Source organism: Hemibagrus wyckioides, linkage group LG06, assembly GCF_019097595.1.
Source record: "Hemibagrus wyckioides isolate EC202008001 linkage group LG06, SWU_Hwy_1.0, whole genome shotgun sequence".
NCBI lineage: Eukaryota > Metazoa > Chordata > Actinopteri > Siluriformes > Bagridae > Hemibagrus > Hemibagrus wyckioides.
The window spans coordinates 12439773-12457719 of record NC_080715.1 but is presented as its reverse complement, the minus strand read 5'-3'; positions in this window follow the sequence as shown (position 1 = coordinate 12457719).

The following is a 17947-nucleotide window of genomic DNA, read 5'->3' as shown; positions in this document are numbered from 1 at the left end:
TTTTCTGTTCGGCATTTTCGTTACTTTCTACAAAAAGTCCAAATTTGTGGTAAAGGAAGTTTGTGGTTAGTGATTCAATTCAATTTATTTCGTATAGCGCTTTTAACAAAGAGCATTGTCTCAAAGCAGCTTTACATGAGAAACAACATAAGAAAACAACAAATATATAAACAGACAAACAGACAGACAGTCCTAGATGTTATCCCAAGTGAGCAAGCCTGAGGTGACTGAGGTGACTGTGGCAAGGAAAAACTCCCTTAGATGGTATGAGGAAGAAACCTTGAGAGGAACCAGACTCAAAAGGGAACCCATCCTCATTTGGGTGACAATTGTGTGATGCCGATACAGCATGTGTATAATGTTATGTAAATCAATAAGGAGGTTGTTGTCCACAGTGCTGCTTGAATATCCCAATCCTCACAAGCACAACCCGGCTGGAGCTGGTCCATCTCCGGATGCCACTGGAGCCGGCGCAGTCTCTGTACGCCTCAGGATGGGTAGAAGAAGGGAAACAAAGGAACAGCATTAGCGTAGCTGCTTTTCATAATATTAGCAGTACTAGATGATAATGTGCATTTAATCAGATGTACTGGAGTCGATGTCCACATGTAGCTGGGTATTTTTAAAAATTGAGATTTTTCAACTTTGTTTTTTTGTAATTCTGTCCACATGACCTACGTATTAAAAATATCTTTATCCACATGAAAACGCAAAACGACCTGTTAAGTGCTGTCAGGAGCATGCCTAGACAAAACATTATTACCGGTTCCGACCGGGTCTCGTCCAGAACTGCCATCGCTGTGTGTGTTGTTGGAGTTTTGTATGCAGCAGCAGTGAGCTTCGTATTACATTCCAGCCCTCTGTTCATGAGCATAATGTGTGAGTAACTGTGCGTGTATGTGCACACATGGATAAAGTCAAGTAAACAACGTTAACACACTCAGTAGTTTACATCTGACATAAGTCTGCTATTGCAAAAAAATCTTCATAAACGAAGCTGACATCAAATGAAGGAGACCGGCACACAGAGAATGACGTCAAATCATCAAAATCTCAGTTTCCCCTGTCCACACAACACCACTGAAAACGGTGAGTTTTGGAAAATCTTCACTTTGGAAGGAGTTTTCCGAAAGCTCCGTTTTCCACGACCTCAGACTGCATTAGCATGTGGACGAAAGGTCAAAACACAGAAAAACCTCCCTTCTTAAAAATCCCCACCTACGAGTGGACATGGCCTTAGTTATAAGTGCACATGTATGGAAACACTGATACTGTATACTTCATTACAATACAGTTCTAAAGGCCTCTTCTTTCTTTCATGTAAGTCTCATTTTTTTGGTGAGAAGTTTAAGAAAGAAAGCAATACAGAATAAAATTCATAATTCTCCAAATTATTACAGTCTTGCTTTTTTATTAATCTACTTCTACTTTTACTTTCCATACTTGAGTACATTCATGAAAATATTACTTTTGATACTTAAGTACAGTTTATTTCAGATGCTTTAAGACTTTTACTCAAGTAGAATTATAATGGTTGACTTTAACTTTTACTTGAGTCATTTTCTAACAAAATACCTGTACTTTTACTCAAGTATGGCTTTTGGGTAAATGTGAGGGGTGTACTCACTTTTAGATACTGTATACATATATATATATATATATATATATATATATATATATATATATATATATATATATATATATATATTATACACTATATTGCCAAAAGTATTCGCTCACCCATCCAAATAATCAGAATCAGGTGTTCCAATCACTTCCATGGCCACAGGTGTATAAAATCAAGCACCTAGGCATGCAGACTGTTTTTACAAACATTTGTGAAAGAATGGGTCACTCTCAGGAGCTCAGTGAATTCCAGCGTGGAACTGTGATAGGATGCCACCTGTGCAACAAATCCAGTCGTGAAATTTCTTCGCTCCTAAATATTCCACAGTCAACTTTCAGCTGTATTATAAGAACGTGGAAGTGTTTGGGAACGACAGAAACTCAGCCACGAAGTGGTAGGCCATCTGACTGAGCGGGGTCAGCGGATGCTGAGGCGCATAGTGCAAAGAGGTCGCCAACTTTCTGCAGAGTCAGTCGCTACAGACCTCCAAACTTCATGTGGCCTTCAGATTAGCTCAAGAACAGTGCGCAGAGAGCTTCATGGAATGGGTTTCCATGGCCGAGCAGCTGCATCCAAGCCATACATCACCAAGTGCAATGCAAAGCGTCGGATGCAGTGGTGTAAAGCACGCCGCCACTGGACTCTAGAGCAGTGGAGACGCGTTCTCTGGAGTGACGAATCGTGCTTCTCCATCTGGCAATCTGATGGACGAGTCTGGGTTTGGCGGTTGCCAGGAGAACGGTACTTGTCTGACTGCATTGTGCCAAGTGTAAAGTTTGGTGGAGGGGGGATTATGGTGTGGGGTTGTTTTTCAGGAGCTGGGCTTGGCCCCTTAGTTCCAGTGAAAGGAACTCTGAATGCTTCAGCATACTAAGACATTTTGGACAATTCCATGCTCCCAACTTTGTGGGAACAGTTTGGAGCTGGCCCCTTCCTCTTCCAACATGACTGTGCACCAGTGCACAAAGCAAGGTCCATAAAGACATGGATGACAGAGTCTGGTGTGGATGAACTTGACTGGCCTGCACAGAGTCCTGACCTCAACCTGATAGAACACCTTTGGGATGAATTAGAGCGGAGACTGAGAGCCAGGCCTTCTCGTCCAACATCAGTGTGTGACCTCACAAATGCGCTTCTGGAAGAATGGTCAAAAATTCCCATAAACACACTCCTAAACCTTGTGGACAGCCTTCCCAGAAGAGTTGAAGCTGTTATAGCTGAAAAGGGTGGACCGACATCATATTGAACCCTATGGATTAGGAATGGGATGTCACTTAAGTTCATATGCGAGTCAAGGCAGGTGAGCGAATACTTTTGGCAATATATATATATATACACATATATACAGATTTCAGTCACACAGTCACGCCCATCTAAATTCACACCCCTTCTGGAGGCTGAAATTTATAAATATCCTCTTACTTAACCTCATGCTAAAATGATCTGTTCCTATTCCTCTGACCTACTACATAGTGCATAATGTGTCCTAAATTTAGCTTAAACTGAATAAGTCTATTTCCTCTTTCTTTAATGCTTAAATTTTTGTGTTCTCTTTACACACTACACTCTGTTTCTAAAACAAAACTTCATTTTACAGGGGAGCGCACACACACACACACACACACAGGACATGCTATCTTTGATAACTTTCAGTAACACAGCATCATATATGGAGTATATGGAATACAGCACAGTTTGATTTGAAATTCTATATAAAATTGACATAAACCACATGAGGAAAACAAAATATTAATGTATAGTACTAATAGGCTCTACTTACATTATTAAAAATAATTTCTTCACTTCTTTTTATTTTCCTAAGAGAGATACAATTCAAATGCTTTCGCTTCTAACTTTAAATATCTGTTACATTATTAGTGCATGCAGAGCTCAACAACTGATCCAAACCCCCTTACTCTATTGCGCAAGTACTCTTTTGTCCACTCTTGTGTAGAGATTGGATTAAGCATGTACTTAAAATGTGTCTTTGGATAGTTTGTTTCTCACTAATACACTATAGCTATATGTGCTCTAACATGTTTGGTGCCTGGAACCTGGAAATTTGCTTAATTCATATAAATTATGCAAAACAGGAGCTTGGATTTAGTGCAATCTTGAATGAATAATGATAAATAAATGCTAATCCCAGCCCAGTCTCAATCTTAATGTTGACTTCAGAGTCTGGCTAACAGTGACAAACTTTTATATATATATCTATAGAAGCAGGTCAGTGCTCAGACAGGGGCTCTCCAAAATCACCTGTTGTTTAAAACCTTGTTCATCTTTCTCTCCCCTTCTCCATTGCTGCAATGATATGTAATAGTAATATGTTAATGTGGTATTTGCCAGTGGTAGATTATTGCTGGTAGAGAGCTAGTGTAAATCTTTTGGGTATTTTCACAATTGCCACCAGATGGCATAATTTTAACAGGCAACAAATTGCCATTTGCGTTTAAGGTTTGATCACATAGTTTAGAAAATTCAAGATCATAATGTACAATCTGATCTGATATAAAGTATACTATAATAGCTTGTATATACTTGTATAAACACAATATATATTACACTAAAAATATATGCATATGTGTTTGTCCTGTATTTCTTCTTAAATAAAGAATGGTCATTGTGCCACACCCTCGCACCCTCCCCTGCTTCCTGCCATTACAACACCTTTCTCTGCATTGCTTTTTGTCATATTAAAACTTCCCCAAATAACCTTCCCCAAACTGATGATTAAAAAAACCTAAAAAAAACCAAGATGTCTGGAATGTCAAACCAATGCAGTGTATTCACATGATTTTTCCTTAAATATTTAAATACTGACAACACTAATTAGGAGAGTGGGCAGTTGAGCCTTAGGTAAGTATATAGCGCATCTTTTTGTCAACATTAATGTAAATAAAGAAGGAAGCTGTAATTCTGAAGCTTCACTAGTCATACAGAGGTTTCTTAAGTTAGCTTGGGAAACATTGGAGCTGTCAGTTCCTCAAACACCATAAGCCTTGAAATGAAATCAATGGGTTGGCTCTAATGGATCCACTAATGGCTTGGCTTTGTCTTCCATTTGTTAACCAGTAGTATAACATTGCACTGTTACAGTTAATTCTGCTGGTGTGTATTGATGATACAGTTATCATAAGGCAGACACTGATGGCAGGTTCTGTTGCCGCCTCTTAGCTCCGGGGACCCAGGTTTAGTCCTGAGCTTGGGTTACTGTCTGTGTGAAGTTTTGTATGTTCTCACAATGTCTGCATGGGTTTCTTCTTGGTTCTCTTTTCTCTTCCCACCTCCCACACATGCCAGTAGGTAGGTTGTCTATGCAAAATTGCTCCTTGGGTTCAATGAGCATGTTAGTGTGTGTGTGTGTGTGTGTGTGTGTGGGAGGGACTACTTCTACTTCTACATCTCTGGATCCACTGTAACCCTGGATCTACTGTAACCTTAACCAGGATGAAGCTGCTACTGAAAATAAATGAATGTATGAATAAATAAATAATGACAGTTAAATTTCTAATCAATATTTTCTGATCTACTTTCATATTTTATACTGTAAACAGATACAATGCTGACTATCCCAAATTGTTTTACTGACATGCGAAAACAGAGATGGAGAGTAATACAGTATATAATTAAATTAATCTCTAAGGGTAAACTTGGTGTCGAAACAACAACACAAGAGCAACAGGGAGGACTAACTATGTACATGACTTGCTGAACAATAAACTAAGAACATATGACAAATAAATAATAAATATATACCTATAAATAACTTTCCAAGATTTTGATGCTGTTTAACATAACATGATTCCTAGCTCAGTTATTAAAAGGTACTGGATTAGCTTTGGGTATCAGCACTGGGTATAGACCAGCTTAATATTTTGAGAATAGGAAGTAAAATTCATGCATCCCAATTAAACTATGAAATACTGTATATTTTAGATATTTCAATAAATATATCTCCATAACATCGGCCTGATGAATTATGTATACTGACATCTATGCTCTGTGTTCCACTGGTTTGTTGGACTACAGACCTGACATACTAATGTGGCAGTTAGATCATGTGTGAGTGTTGGCTCTTGTTTTCACTCTTGGCATTCTGAGTGTTTGACTTTTTGTTCACGATGCAGGCAGGTCCTGAGCAGCAGCTCTTGCTCGAAAGAGATGTGGTTGCACTTCCAAATGGAGGTAAATTCATTCCCTCAGGGGGGAGATCAAGGATGCAGAAGTGTGGCAAGCCTTAGCTGAGATGCTCAGAAAGGCATAGAGAAGGCTTGGAGAATCCTGTGGGTAATGAAGTGCTGTCAGTGGGATACCTGAGCTATTCCACTGATTCTATAAGAGGCTAAAAAATGCTGAAGAGGTTCTAGTCAAAGCATATGCAGCATCCTTTAGCAACACTCCAAATCTTTGCTTAGCCTCGCTTGTTTTCTCCATTCGTTATCCCTGTCCTTTCATTTTTCTCATTTCTTTATATAGAGAGTACTGCTGCAGTGTGTTTGTGTGTGTGTGTGTCTGTGTGTGTGTGTGTGAGTGAACAGAGCATGCCGCAGGCCTGCAGTAGGAGAGCTCAGCAGTGTGAGCACGAGGGACAGCGCTATTAATAGCAGGCACTGTATAAATAGCCCATGCGTTAAGCGAATGGTCTAGCTGTAGACGGATTGCGACTCTGCAGCTTGTGCATTGCAGGAATCATTGAATACAGGAGGTATTACTGTGATATGATAATGTTCTGCCAACAGTGCATGCATCTGTGTACTCTTTTCTCGCAACATTTGTAAACAATATTCAGATAATTAATCTGTTGTGAATGGTTGCAGTGTAATGAATCACTAAAGTCTTTTATATTGATTTGTCATCTAACAATCACAATACGTTTTGTTTCTTAATCATTAATACTGTTTTTTTTTGTGTTTGTGTGCTTGTATGTGCTGATATTTTTTTCTCTTCTCGCTGGTTGTGTTGGCTAATGCCAGCATCTCACTGTGCTTAATACAGATGGTGGTTGTTGCCTGTAGCTACTAAACATGATATAAATAGCAACAGTTTCACACAGAGACACTCAAATATACACAAACGCACAAATATGCTGCCTCTCTATATGCAAATTTTCTGTCTTTTTATATCACAATCTGTGATAGCTTTAATAGTGACGCCTTATGTGAACCAAATGTTAAGGTGTTATGGAAGATGTCATCGTGAGTCATCATGAAAGATTATCTCCTGTGATAGAAGAGTGCTGTGTTGTCGTTAACAATGCTTGATTTCGTGACAGCCTGTTTTCTCAGGCTAATTATTGCTAAGTGTATTCTTTATAACAATACATACTTAAGGAAAACTATCATATGACACCTTGGGAGCATTTTATCTGGAGGATAACTATACAGGCCCTTTATAAGCATTACATAAATCCTGCATAATACAATGATGGGAAAATTTGTGAGAAAAGGTGATATTTGAGTTTTTTGTGACTTTCTCTATATGTGGAACAAAGATGAGAAAGTGACACACATCATACTTTGTTATTTAACATATGAAGTGATATTTAACATAAGAATGCATGAAGTTCTGTAAGTCAAGTGATATCTTTGGGTTCAGAATGGACCTAACATTGTGTCAAGCACGAAATAATACTTGTTATAATGTAATTTATAACGCAACAAAGCATGCATTCTCAGTGTAACTTGACATGTGACGCAAGATGTCATAAGATCACCGTTTTATGTTTATAGGGTTACTCAGGACAGCATTGTCAGCATGAGTCAGTGTAACGATGCAGTACAATACAACTGCACCTGACAGCTCACAAATGACAACAAATGACATTTGCCCTGATATATTTATGACATAGCAATGTGTCTTATGACACAGAGCTTAACTGCAATCACCCATTAATGTGTATCATACATTCTGATCCAGGGGATCTTATCTAGACAGGGCTGGTGTGGGTGCAGGTTTTCATTCCAATCAAGCAGGAGCCAGACCTGATAGTTTAATCAGTTAGTCTTGGCTTTCAGTAGTCTCAGATGTGGCTTCTGCTTTGTAGGAATGAAAGCATGCACCCTCACTGGCTGTGTCCAGATTACACTGGACACTCCTGATCTAATCCATTAGTATTGCTGCTGAACAGTGCATAATTGTCAGAACAAATTTTTTGCAATTTTGTGCCAAATTAATTGACTCTGTATTAATAACAGTGCATTTTGCATTAGTGTTTATATGTCTCTTTAAGGTTCAGTGTCATAATTCAGGTGCAGATGCCTATTGGATGGCCAGTGAATAATAAATCCAGTTATAATTATCCAGTAAGATGATAATGTGTGTATGGTCCATTTAGCAGGCTGTTCACTTGGTTATAATACTTAGAAATCTGAGCGATGCTATTTTAGTCCCTGTGCTACAAAGCTGAAATGGGTGTTTTGTATTTTGTCTCCATGAGCAGCGAGCTTCAGTCATTGATCAGGACACACTTGTAAGAGTTCATCAATACACACATTTGCTGACTGACCTGATGATTGGTGTCTGACAGTGCCGAGGTACTGAGGCCAATTCACTCAGCATCTGCAACAGAGATTTTTCATTACAGCTGATGTGCTTTAGATGAGCTGGGACGCTTTTAGTCATGTTCTGCCAGTGCTGCAGATTGCCCAGTGGTGCATTCAAAATGTCCCAAGAGGACAGCGGAGCGATGGTCTGCTTCAGAAGCTGCCTATTTATCCAGATTAAAATATCCTGATCATAACACTAATTATGAATTGATTATCAGGAAGTCAAGCAATTAGTGCTTCATGCAACAACATTGCCTTAATTCCACTGACAGTGAGAGTGCTGATAGCAGTGGCTATTTTTACTGGGGTTTTCTTTTGAGAATATATCAAACTCACGCATATGCAGATATAGCTGCGTTGTGTCTTTGCAGTTACCAGAATAGCCACCAAACATTAATATAATTGCTAAACATTAATTAATGCTCATAGAATAAATGCCCTTTTTATGAACTGTAACACTGGTAGCAGTGCGGAAAGTTACGTGATTAACCTAGAAAATATCCTATCGACCAGTCCGGATAACGAAGAAAAGAATCCCCCTCAAAAATAATTGAAGAATTTTTATACTCCATATTTCAGAAACATGCTGTCTATGTTCAGCCCCCAGAATCATTCATCTGGATTTTAGGAACACAGTGTATCGACTTGATTGTTTTGGACTACACTGGAACGTAAATGCCAAGCCGGAAAAATAAAATATGTTTTCAGCATCCTGATCATTTTTTCCTAATGACAGTTCACTAAGGAAAAGTCTTTCATATGACTGGTTATGAACGCTATAAAAGTGGAGCATATGCTCATATGCCAACTTGACCAAGAGTCTTGGCACTTACTGAACCCTTGTAATGTAATTGTTTATTGACTACTGTTGTAATTTATTACTTTTTAAAATTGATAATTCAGTTTGTCATCTAAGCCATTCACTGTTAGATTTATAGCTCTCTTTTTTATTTTTTTGAGCATAAGAGATTATGACTATTTACTTCACTGTAGACAGAAGCTCACAGTTCAGCCATGTCCACATTGTACTCTTTTCCTGGAATTGTCTTACCTCAGATGGGAGGAATGAAGACTTTTAGTGTTTTGCTCCATAGTGCGCAATAAATGCTCTACACCTCATAACCAACCATCTCGTGATTGTTTTTCCATTTTAATGGACTATGCCAAACTTTACCTTGGAAGGGAATTTTGCATAGTTGGAGCAACAGAGATCATCTCAGCTGACTGTTACATGGACGGAGTGGTGTAGGTCAGAGCAAAACGAAGTCTGAAAACCAGTATCCGATCGATCTCACTGAAACCATTTGCTTTACGTCTTATTTTCCTTCTTCGCTTATGCCTTGTGAATATATCAGATGTGTGCGTAAACAAGAAATAAGAATGTATTATTAAGTACACATTAAATCTAGACTTTAATTTTTTAGTAATCTTTAGTAATTTGAGCTCTGTGTGAGCTGTACAGAGCTATTAGCGAGCTGCAGAATGCTCACCCCGACGGACTGTTTATCATCGCCGGAGATTTCAATCATGCAAATCTCAGAACAGTGCTCCCTAAATTCCATCAGCATGTGGACTTTGCTACGAGAGGGACGAACATGCTGGATGTTGTTTATTCAAACATTCCCGGCGCGTATCGTGCAGAGCCCCGTCCCCACCTCGGCTACTCAGACCACATCTCTGTTATGTTGATTCCAGCATACAGACCACTCGTCAGACGCTCTAAACCGGTTCTGAAACAGGTTAAGACCTGGCCAGCAGGAGCCATCTCTGCTCTTCAGGACTGTTTTGAGTGCACTGACTGGGACATGTTTAGGGAGGCTGCAACCAACGGCGACTCTATTGACTTGGAGGAGTACACGGCATCTGTGTCCGGCTACATCGGGAAGTGCATCGATGACGTGACCGTCTCCAAGACCATCACAACACGCTCCAACCAGAAGCCGTGGATGACTGCAAAAGTGCGTGCTATCCTGAAGTCGAGAGACTCTGCCTTCAGATCAGGGGACAGGGCGGCCATAAAAATAGCAAGGGCCAAACTATCCCGAGCGATCAGAGAGGCGAAGCGTGCACACGCCCAGAGAATCCACGGCCACTTCCAGAACAGCAGAGACTCCCGGCGCATGTGGTAGGGCATCCAGGCGATCACCAACTACAGGACAACTTCACCTGCCTGTGACAGTGATGCCTCCCTTCCAGATGCTCTGAACGACTTCTACGATCGGTTTGAGGCACAGAACAACATAACAGCGAGGAAGACCATCCCTCCTCCTAATGACCCAGTGCTCTGTCTCACCACGGCTGATGTGAGGAGAACTCTATGCAGAGTTAACCCACGGAAGTCTGCTGGACCAGACAACATTCCTGGCAAAGTTCTTAGGGAGTGTGCAGAGCAGCTAGCAGATGTCTTCACTGACATCTTCAACATCTCGCTGAGCAGCTCCATCATCCCTACGTGCCTCAAGACAACGACCATCGTCCCTGTGCCAAAGAAGTCTACGGTTTCCTGCCTCAATGACTACCGTCCCGTCGCACTCACACCAATCGTGATGAAATGCTTTGAGAGGCTCGTCATGTGGCACATCAAATCCCAGCTACCACCCTCGCTGGACCCCTTGCAGTTTGCATATCATCCTAACCGCTCCACGGACGACGCCATCACCACAACCCTCCATCTGGCCATCACACACCTGGACTGTAAAGACTCCTACGTTCGAATGCTGTTCATAGATTTCAGTTCAGCATTCAACACAATCATCCCTCAGCAGCTGATTGAGAAGCTGAGTCTCCTGGGCCTGAACACCCCTCTCTGCAACTGGATCCTGGATTTCCTGACTGGGAGACCTCAGTCAGTCCGGATCGGGAGCAGTATCTCCAGCACCACCACACTGAACACTGGAGCTCCTCAGGGCTGTGTGCTCAGTCCATTGCTGTTCACTCTGCTGACTCATGACTGTGCAGCAATGCACAGCTCCAACCACATCGTCAAGTTCGCTGATGACACAACCGTGGTGGGTCTCATCAGCAAGAACGATGAGTCAGCATACAGAGAGGAGGTGCAACATCTAACAGCCTGGTGCAGAGCCAACAACCTCTCCCTGAACGTTGACAAGACCAAAGAGATGGTTGTTGACTTCAGGAGAGCACAGTGACCACTCTCCACTGTCCATCGACGGATCCTCGGTGGAGATCGTCAAGAGCACCAAATTCCTTGGTGTCCATCTGGTGGAGAACTTCACCTGGTCACTCAACACCAGCTCCATCACCAAGAAAGCCCAGCAGTGCCTCTACTTTCAGAGGAGGCTGAGGAAAGCCCATCTCACTTCCCCCATCCTGACTGTGTTCTACAGAGGGACCATCGAGAGCATCCTGAGCAGCTGCATCACTGCCTGGTTTGGGAACTGCACCGTCTCGGATCGCAAGACCCTTCAGCGGGTAGTGAGGACAGCTGAGAAGATCATCGGAGTCTCTCTCCCCTCTATCGCGGACATTTACACCGCACGCTGCATCCACAAAGCCAACAGCATTGTAGACGACCCCACATACCCCTCACACACACACTTCACCCTCCTGCCATCTGGAAAGAGGTACCGGAGCATTCGGGCCCTCACAACCAGACTGTCTAACAGTTTCTTTCCTCAAGCCATCAGGCTCCTCAACACCCTGGACTGAACTGTTCTACACTCTCTCTCACACACACACACACATGCACACACACACTCTCACTCAGGACTGAACTGTATATCAACTCTCTGTCTTTCTCACACACAGATACACACACACTCTCTCTTGACTGTGTGGACATGCACACACATAATTTATATTGTTCATTACTTATTGCACTACCTCAACCTGTCATCCGCTGCTATAGTCATATTTATGTTTATTTCTATTTGCACTACCTCAACCGCTGCTGTGTATTTTTGCACAATATTTTTGCACAATACTTTTTTTACATCATTTCACTTTATCTTATCTTATTTCACTTACATTCCAGTACACATGTTCTTTTCTTTCTTTTCGGCACGCCAGTACACGTTCTTTTCTTTCTTTTCGGCGCTAAGTGTCCTGTGTTCTTTTGTGTTGTCTTTCTTGTATTTATTGTCTTTTGCACTGTCTTGTCTATGCTCTGTTTGCACCTAGCTGCACACTGTGCACTTTACGTGGTTAAGACAAACTTCTGTCCTAGCTCTGTGGTGGTGTTTTTATGTTGAACTTTGTTGTTGTATGTTTATGTAGCACCAGGTCCTGGAGAAACGTTGTTTCATTTCACTATGTACTGCGTCAGCTATATGTGGTTGAAATGACAATAAAGCTTCTTGAATCTTGAATCTTGAGTATGAAAGTTTGTTTGAATTGGACTTGATTAACTTCACACCTTTTAATTTTAACATTGCTGTTGACATAGATTTAATAAGCATTATTTGTGCATCTACAAAACTTGGCTGTGAACCAATAAGAAGTGAAGTTTATATTTCACTATGAGGCTTTTCTAAGGGCTATTTCTTAGATTATTTTTTCTCTTTTGATTTGAGGAAAACAGAACCAAATACCAATAATATATCACACATTTATGCAGTGTCAAAAAACAGACTACTATGCTATAGAGTGTTGGTACACAAGTTTTTTTTTCCAGTGTGTCCTTGTTATACATAAAATAAAGATAGCATACTAAAAACTACTACACTGATTAGATGCCTTAAACTTCATCCATCGTTATGGACCTGAGTGCATATGTACGTATATGTTATTAAAGAGAATGGAGCTCTGAGATTACTTTTATGGTGTGTAGGGTGATTGATCTTTCTGTATGACAGAGGAAATATATTCATTTATAGTTAGTAGTCTATTGCCAAGACAACAGTATAATAACTTAATTGCATCTGTGTTTTTTTTAGGGGGATTTCAAGAAATTAGTCAGGACGGCCAGCACCAGGACTGACTGGAAAACATAATGAACATTGTGTCCATCTCTTCCATGGTGTGATATCTCGAAGTGTCTTCAGTAACAGGATCATTCCACCAAGGTTCTTAAGGAAGCATTGCTGCTTACTGATTCTATAGGTTATATAATGCTTCTTCCAGCATGATATACTGATATTTCATTCATTCATTCATTCATTCATTCATTAATCATCCATCCATCCATGCATCCATCTATTCATCCATCCATCCATCCATCCATCAATTTCAACCATTTTCAGCAACCTCTCGATCTTGGTTAAGGTTGTGGTAGATCCTAAACCAGAATCCAACACACACACACACACACACACACACACACATTCATATATATATTTGCAGTTGAGAGCAATTAATTCACCTGCTGTTTTTGGAAGAAAACCAGAAAACCCTTAGGAAACCCATACACTGTCCATCCACTGTGCATACACTGGGAGAACATGCACAGAATCCCCATACAGACAGTAACCCAAGCTCAACATCGAACTGGTCCACTGAAGCAGTGCTGCACATTGGTGTAAACCAACTGTTTAATTTTTTTTTTTTGACACGTTCACAGTGCCCACACACTTCATGCATTTTGCAGTGTTGTTTTTCTTTACGTTGCCTTGGCCATCTTTGCTCTCTGCGTATGTGTAAGTATGTGCATTTAATCTGTGTATTTAATAAAATGTACAGCAGCCCATGTTCCTGCCTATTCAAACAGAACAAGGGAAGTTTATGGAAGTTTATTTTGATTCTGTTTGATTCCAACACATGTTTCCAACGGGCACATAATACACATTTTGGGATCAGAGGAACAAATTTTGAATTCTTCCCTGCGCCCCAAGATGTATGTCCTTCCAGAAGTTTGAGAAAGTAACATACGGTTTAAACTTGGTATTAACACCTAAGTATGTCAAATGTATGCCGCTTTGTTTAAGGAAGGCAACATGTTTTTCTATGTGCCAGACATGTGGGTGGTGAGAGTGTTAAAGAGATCAAAGATGTGATGGCAGGTTAGAGATGGTGAGGGAGAGGACTATGACAGGATGTGCAGTGAAATATTGAACATCAGCGTATTGCTGCCACCCGCAGCAGGAAACCGTCAAAGCAATCTACTACTGAAATGGAAACCAGGATGGGGGGCATTTGAAGGGACTGATACACACTATCATGGATAAGCTTCTCTGACTGAGCAGCTAAACTGGGTCAGCAAAGCTTGACTTTTAGTAATATTGACATGATAAAATGAGCAGAAGAGACACTGGAAACATTGTGCATTCCTCTAGGACCGGGTCCTTGGATAAAGCAGACAGTCAGATAGTTCAGAAGTAGGGCTCTATCCTTCAAGATATCCCATCTACCCCTACATTTTTGATCTCAGGTATGTGGTTGAATATAAGAAATCAGGCTCTTTCTTCTATTCTGTTTCATACTGAAAGTGTCTTGTGTGCTTGTTACTGCCCAGGAGATAAACTCCTATCAGGGAGGTTTAATTGGATCAATTCAATTACTGAGAAGGGGATTCAGTCTATGTGCAGCATTCCTATTGACACTAAAGTGAATTTTACCTTGCAGCAACATGAGGGGGACTGGTCTAATTTCAAAAGAGCAGTTCGAAGCTGTGTCTCTAACTAAAGCCGAGCATCAACAGATTTCCTCACTGGACTCTCTTCATTGTGGGATGCGACTGAAAACGAATATATTATTTGAAATGAACAGACAATGTTTTCTAAACAAATAATCATTTTATTTAATTTGGACCCCACAATTTTGTCATACAGTCAGATAAAGACCACATTTATTAAAGTTAACCTGAATTGCTGCATTTGCATGTTGTGTTGTGTTTATTGATACATCATTAGTAGCTGCTTGGTCAGGGTCATGGTGGTTTAAACTAGTTTGTTTATATTTTAGAAACTTAATTCATTAGAAAATTATGTAGGCTGGTGCAAACCCAAATAAAAATAAACTGCATAAACAGGAACAAAAAAAAAAACTGCTCTAACTGAGGCAACATATTTTCACAGCCATCTTATTTCCTGTGAGAAGTTTATACTCTTATCGCACAATGCCTGTGGTCTGTCACTGATTAGCATGTTGATATGCTTCAAAGTTTCTATCACTCTGTTTTACTGGATATTTATGCATGCTTTATAAAAATTTGGTTTTATTATTGGCTAGATTTTGCATCCACAATCCTGGGCCTCCATGACAGTAGGGATCACATTAAAAATAGAGATCAGACAAAATCTATCTGATATTTCAAACAAAGACTCTAGCCTTTTGCCCCAGGATTTTGTTATGTTTGAAGTGTGAAAGCTGTTTTAAAGCCTGGGAGCAGTCCAGAGAACCGCTTCATGGTCCAGTTATAAACAATGGTCAGCGAACTGTGGCTTATCTGCAGGTGGACTGTGGTGATCTGCTCTTCGCTGTTCATGCTAAGTAACATGCTTCATTCAAATAGCTTCCTGCGTAAAGTTTCATGTGAATAAGGAAGGCTTCGGCAGCAGTGACTTTCATAGACTTGGAGCACTATAATTAGTTCCCCTTTGTGATGAGAGCACTTATTTACAAAATCTATATCCCACAGTTGAAACCTAAATGTATAAACCAGGTCAAAATGTATCTGTTATTTCCAGAAACGGAAAGTGAGAGTCCAAAAAACAAAATTAGAAAACAGTGTCAAAAAAAAATAGACATCAGAAATATCATGACACACACAGTAACCCAGATCAGACTTTAATGCACAATAGGGGTTTATATAATATGTAATTATTGTAATAATAATCTATTGATGGCAGTGGGGACCTCTGCTGGGAGGATTTTCTTTGTTGTGGGTGTGACGAAATGCTGCGATCTATGACTAGTATACAACATTTTTATCAAGCTTTGCACAAATTAAAAAATAATAATTTATCATCATATTGTCCTTTGTTCATTTTTTGAAGATTGTCCTACTCTACTCCCTACTCTCCTGAAACCATTTCTCTCCAGGGCAGCACTAACTACTCAGGTTATCAAGCAATATAGCTCATTGTTTCCTAATATTAAATAACAAATCAACAAATTATCGCTTAGGTTGGAAACAGCAACAAGTTATCTGACACTGATTTAAAAAAAATGTCAAATTCTTCTCTCTTTAGTGAGAAAGCTATTAGCAAGCTAATAAATATTAATGAACATTGGGAGTTCACTTTATGAATGTTAATGACTAGTAGGAGTGTCACAGAGAATCATCTGTAAGTAGGAAAGGTGAGAAAAACACAACTATGATTTTTAGAGTATAAATGAATATATAGATGATTCACTTGACACTGACACGCATGAATAATATGAATACGGTTGAACAGAATAAGACACAGGCGCCATATATGCGCAAGTTGTCTTGTAGCTGTAAACTGTGAGGTGTGTTTCTGCAGGTTCAGCAGTGAGGATTCGTCCTCCATGTGTGGCATCAAGCGCGTTAGTGCCGACTCAACAGCTTTCTTTTAACTGCTACTGGCTGGATTTTACTGATGTGTTGTGCCATGTGTTTAATCACATTTATCTAAGCGCATCTGTGCTTTTCTTTGTTGCCAGTTAAACCTTGTATGTGCTGGGTGCTTACAAGGATGGCTTATCTTTTATCTCCACACGGGGATTCGAAATCCAGATTGTAGAACACACTCAGGACAAAACGGTTATATGAAACCCTGGAAACATTATTGCTTTCTGACTTCACGCTAATCTGGTAACGTAAATGAGCTCTTGTAGATGCAACTATCTTGTCGAATGAAAAATGTTGCATCCTTCTTAGGTATTGGGAAAACAGAAAGAGATGCTTTTCTTTTTACATTTATTTATTTATTTATTTATTTATTTATCTATCTATCTATCTATCTATCTATCTATCTATCTATCTATCTATCTATCTATCTATCTATCTATCTATCTATCTATCTATCTATCTATCTATCTATTTATTTATTTATTTATTTCCAACATCAAGCCTTAAATCTAAAGAAAGTTTAAAAAGAAGGAGAAATTGTGCAGAGGTACATTTTACTTAGGAGCAGTGTTCATAAGGTGCCTACACAATACCCTTATGACAACAGACATAAACCAACACAATCATTTAAAACAGAATTCCAAATGACATCAACTGACATAAAGACAGATTTAGTCCATTTTGATGTGAAGTTAATATATATTCATTAACTGAGTTTTACATTTATGTTGTTATGGTTATGGGAATGCTTATGACAGTGTCATGTGTGAATTAAATTAGTTTTTATTTATTAATGAGATTTTTATGAAGGTGCTATATCAGTTATGTCACAAAGGCCTTATGAAGATGACATGTAGCCTTCTTTAAACTGCTTCTAATTAAAGTTTAGGACTCAGAGAAATGTATGTATGGAGTACATGAACACATTTATAGAAAATGTGTTATTTCCGATAAAGAATCCTAATGGATGAACATTTTATATTAAATTATATAGAAATAATGAACTTTATAAACTTCAAATTAAAATTTTACTAGTCAGATTTACTCAATCATATACAGTACAAAATGCAGTGAAATGCTTTGTTTGTGTCATAAAAATAGGATCAAATGGAATAGACTAAGAATAGGATCATACTAAAAAGAGGATTTAACTATACAATCAAGAAAGGGGAAAATATATGTAGAAAATAGAGTATGTTAATACATATACAGTATGACTTTTATGAGTAAAATGCAGATATGCGCAATTATTTCCAGTTTTAGTATAAATATACAATATATGCTGTGCAAAAAAAAAAAAACAAACAAACAAAAATATATGTTGAGGTAGTGGGTGTTGTA